Below are 5,467 nucleotides of genomic sequence, written 5' to 3'. Positions count from 1 at the left end.
GAAGAGCAGCTCCTCCCTCAGGCTCCAGGGGTTTCCCCGCCTTCCCCTCAGCCCAAGGATACTCCGCCCCCAACTGTGATGGAGGGGTGGAAAAAAAAAACCCTCAAGGTCTTTGCAAGCCCTGAGAGGAAAGTACACAAGTAAAAACCAATGCACAGCTCAAGAGAAGAAAATCTTCTTTTAAAGAACTTTGAAGTGTGGGGGCCAGGGACATAGCTTTGCTTTCCATTCAAATACAGGAGATGAGTGACCCCTGAAGGGAGAGAAAAGGGGAAGAGGCAGCTGATATTTTCATATAACAAAGATGGTAGTTAGAATAGTTCTCATTGGGATTTTGCTTGTTTCTTTTTATGTTTTGTTTTGGATTTTTTTTTTTGTGTGTGTGTGTGTGTGTCCGTCTCTTGTACTTGCTTCTCTTCCCCTTCTCCGTCTTTTTTTTCTTCCTCCCTTTCTCTCTTTATTTTTCTCTTGTAAGAGCGTGCAACTCTTGATGCTGCACACACCCATCTTAAATGCATTGTCTCCCTGCCTCAGTTGCACCAGTGTATTTATAGGTGACTCCATTGCAGCAGCTAATCAGGTAACTTCTACTGAAACCCCTTCCACATCTGATTATACTGAAATTGGAAAGAAATATGTGTGTCAGCAATAAGAGAAAGCAGAAGAAAGGGCATGAGGTTGGGTGGGTGGGTGGGGTGGTGGGAGGATTTGGGAAGAGTTGAGGGAGAAGAAACAATGAGGAGATTGTATTGTATGAATAAATTTATTTTCAATTAAAATATATAAAACTAACAAGACTTACTGAGGTATGGTGGTATATATTTCGTAATCAATCATTTCATTAGGGAAGTCCAAGATGGCTACGCAATGAAACACTTTCCAAAGAGCGAACAAGAAGCCAAATTCAATAATCACCCAAAAATGGAGATGTGCTTACTAATGCAAATCATCAGATAAACAAAAACACTACTAAACTTGTCTTTACATTTCATTAAGAAAAAAAACTTCACAACAGAGTAGAATAGGTGGCCTGGGAAATAACCAGACAATTCCCAACATTCTCCCTTCGTCCTGATGATTAAGCCCTGTGAAGAACGTTTCCACCATGCAGCTCTGTGGCCATTTCCTACTTTTTGACAGAAGCGCGACAACTTGAATTTAACCCTAGAAGCCACGCAAAAGCAGAAAGAGAGAACTGACTTTGCAAAGTTGTCCTCTGACCCTACTACACATATGGCTGTGACACACACACACACACAAAATCACATGAGTAAAATATTTTCAATTCATTTTTAACATTTATTATGTGCATGTGTGCGTGTGTGTGTCCCTTTCATGGCTCACATGTGAAGAACTTTAGGGACTCAGTTTCCTCCTCCCACTGTGTGATCTAGAAACTGAGCTCAGGTCATAAGGCGTCAGCAGGAAGCCCTTTTACCCACTGGGCCACTCTTGGCTCTGGTCTGATTGTGATCTTGGAAAGATTTCAGTCTTCTACCACTGCAAATAATGTTAACTATAGATTTTCCATAGATGCCCTTCATCACAAAAAAAATCCATCTCAGTTCTCGGATTTATTTTTTAAGCAAGCACATTTTCCAGATAACTTGCCAACCACAAATTACATTTTGTGTATGTTGAGACACTGAAGATCCTCTACCATAGAAAGCTTCAAATATACATTATGCTACAGTAAGTCACTAGAGTCTATTAATCTTATACGTGAAAGTGTGCACTCTTGACTGAAGCACAATTAATAAAAATTCATAGAAATTGGGGTTCAACCTAAAGGTCAGAAAAGCAAAACAGCCAACCGTTGTCTCTTACCTCTACCTCAGTCTGAATTGGTGATCCTGCCTCCAAATATCTCAGAATGAGACTGTGTCTGAGAGCTGTTTCGCCCCATTTTATAATCCTCTCTAGTTCTGGGATTAAGGGCATGTACCATTACCGCCTGGTTTCTATGGCAAACTAGTATGGCTACTGGGATTAAAAGTGTCTGTCATTGCTGCCTGGCCTGTAAGACTGGACAGTGCAGCTGATTTACTTTCCCGATCCCCATGCAAGCTTTTTATTAAATATTTTTTAAAAACTAAGCAAGCATAAATATGACAAAATATATAATACTGTAAATACATTATTGGTAAGGAAAAAAATGTCAGGTTCATACATAAATTGTAAACAAAATTTCTGAAAATGTTTGGACATCACTGCCAAAAACAAAGCATCAGAGAGACAAACCAAAAACAGCTAAAGCTTTCAGAAGAAAAACGGCATTTGTGCATGATCATGGGGAAATGGCTTCCGCGAAAGCTTGTGGGGCTCTAGAGAGAACATAAGCCGATCCCATGGTGCATAGGAAGTAAACGTTCTGAGTTTATTTTCTTTCAATTTTTGTTTTATAAAGTTCAATTTACAAGTGTTTAAAAGCATATGATAAAATGTTACTACTATATTTATAAAATTATATATTTGGTAGAAGTCAAATTATTTGAGAATGAGTGTCAAAATTCTTTAGATTGGTGTCAAGTAAATATACGAAACATAGGCCTTACAGTCCACATAGTCTTCTCAGTTGTCTTCTAGGTTTGCAAGGTTTGGGATTTATCATTACAAAAAGAACAGCCTCAGTTTCTATATACTGGGCTCACTGATCAGAAGGGCTGATGAATTCAAGTATTCAAGGTAAGAATAAATTGAACCTCAACTTGCCAAGTCTTGGCAAAAATTTGCTTCTTAAAAATTTCAAACAATATAAGAAGGTATATAGCCAGAAAGTCAGTCATTCTGTATATATTTTAATATCATAAGGCTCAGGTTTTAGTCTTGGTTCTATTTTTCTTTAATACCAGTCTAAATTTAATTTCTGAGGTCTTCAAATAAATTTAAGACTTTGAATAAAAAGTAAAAATTTTTGTATCTAGGAAATTCCAAAGAATGTAAAAACTGATAAAAACATAGCATCAAACTGATCAAGTTTCATAAAAACAATCTTATCTACGTTCTTATTAACAGCTCTTCTTTTCGGAAGCTTAAGTTAAAATGATAAAATCAATATTGTGTATGAATAATTTCCTAATGTATTAAGTGATTAATAATAATAATAATAATAATTTTTATTTAGGGGCTAGAGTGGTGGTTCGGCAGTTAAGAGCACCTGTTGTTCCTCCAGAGGACTGGGATTCAGTTCCCAGCACCGACCTGGTGGCTCATAACCATCTGTAACTCCTATCACAGGAGATCTGATGCCCTCTTCTGGCCTCCACAGGCACTAGACATACATGTAATGTACAGACATACATGCAGGCAAAACACCCTTACCCATAAAAATGAATTAGTTAAAAAGTTATGCATAAGCTATTCTTTAATATGTATTTAAGTTTAATACATATATGTATTAATATGTATCTATGGTTACATGTGTCTGTATGTTTCAATACACACATACAATGTATTAATGTACTATGTATTTCAAAAACAATAGAATAGAGGGGGTAAAAATAAAGTGAAAAATAATCTTGGAATATATAATTTATTCTCATAATGAGAATAGATTTATTGTTTATTTTTGTATTCCCATCATAGTAGTGAAATATTTGACATCTTCTATGTGCTTAAGTCTTCAAGTGCTTTGCAGGGTATGGTGGTGAATACCTTAAATCTCAACACTCTGGAGGCAGAGGCTGGCTAATTTCTCTGAGTTCAAGGCCAGCCTTGTCTATAAAGCAACCAAGGCTGTTACGCAGAGAAACCCTGTCTCAAAAAAAAAATACAAAAAGAAAAGAACAGTTTTTCAGTGTACCAAATTTAATTTATATCCTTTAATCCTGATTCATGTAAATAGATTCTTTATTTCACAAAAAGATAAATTTTATTTGTCTTTTGGCTTGATTTTTTTTGTGCCCTGTTTATCCTAAGTATCATATTGTCATTGCAGTTCATGGCTAGAACTGTTTCCATTCCCACATAATTACTAACTGTTCAGCTTTCTGGGTCAGGCACGTTCAGGGTGATATGACCGTAGATGACTGTTCTGTTCTCTTTGGTATCTATGTTCCAATTTTATTTGAGCAGCCGCCTTCCCCTAACAGTCTCTTTTATTTTCTTCTTCTGAATTGGACTCTAAATTTAGAATAATAAAACTGTCAAGGTGTTTCTTACATTAAAATCATCTTTATCAGTTTCCATATGGCTAGAAATTAATATAAAAGTCTCTTTCTCACCTTATAAAAAGAAAGATGAAAGATATACTTCAGTATACTTTGTGTCTTCCATATTTATAATTAGATTCAAAGTATTAAAAATCTACTATCTGTTTTTCATATGTTGGGGGAAAATATCCTATCAAGAGGAGAAAATCAGTCTTCCCTAAATTAATTTGTATAGCTAAAGGGTTATTGGTATACATATGCTTCAGTGATAGATAAAGACATTTTCTAATTTATATACAAAGAAAGGTACCCTAATGTTTTACAAATATATATTATTCCATTTCAAGGAAATATTATTCTTTGGTAATTACAATCATGATTATACTTTATGATAATATTAAAAATTCTTAGTGATTTGTTAGCTGAATCCATAAAACATTCTGATGTTTAATTATGACAATCAGTGCCTAGTTCCTCAGTAAAAGGTCATGACTAGGCCCATAGGTTTATGCCTTATATCCAACATGAAAGGCAATTCTCCATTTTCATATACTTAATCACTTTAATAAGTAAATCTGTGCCTGTCTCTCTTGCATCTACCTATGTAGTTTTGGGGTACCTGTCACAATCTGCAGGACAAGGGCTGGGGTTAACTGAAAAAGACATTAAAAAGTCTTAGAACCACAATGAAACATATTAAACAAAGTATCTGTGATTCAGATTTTCCCAGACTTTTGGAAAGGAATCAGTTGTTATATTCAAGATAAATGGAACAAGAAGTAGTTACTTGAGACTAAGGGAGAGTCAAATGAAAGGAATGATAAAAATGTAATTCTGATTGGTCATCCTGGGATGTTTTGCATTTTGTACTTGGTATCTCTATTCTGACATTCCAATACAAGTTTTATCTTAAAAACATCCCCTCTCACATTTTTTATTCTAGCTCTCAATAATCACATAGAACAGAAAAATCTCACTCTTTTAAGCTGTCTGAAATTCAAGTTGTCACCCAAAAGTCTATGGAAAGAATACTTGTATGACACATGCTGCCAAATCTGAAGATATACCAGATATTATGCTATCATTTGTCCATCAGAAACCAGAACCAAAATTGCCTTTTCTTACATTAATAACTTTTAATGTAAGAAATAATTTTGAATATAAATTTTCAGGAGAATAGAAAACTCACTAATGAGGCTAGGTACATATGAGACTATCCATTAGGACCATTGCTTGACTTTGCTTTCATGTTACCAGTGAACCATATGAAAGGAAGGTTACATCTTTTATTATTTTTAATATGACAGACATTCTAA

This window comes from Alexandromys fortis, unplaced genomic scaffold (assembly GCF_014885135.2).
Source record: "Alexandromys fortis isolate MF-2015 unplaced genomic scaffold, M_Fortis_MF-2015_v1.1 scaffold_205, whole genome shotgun sequence".
Classification (NCBI taxonomy): Eukaryota; Metazoa; Chordata; class Mammalia; order Rodentia; family Cricetidae; genus Alexandromys; species Alexandromys fortis.
The sequence above is the reverse complement of the archived record's forward strand: the minus strand, read 5'-3'. Positions refer to the sequence as shown.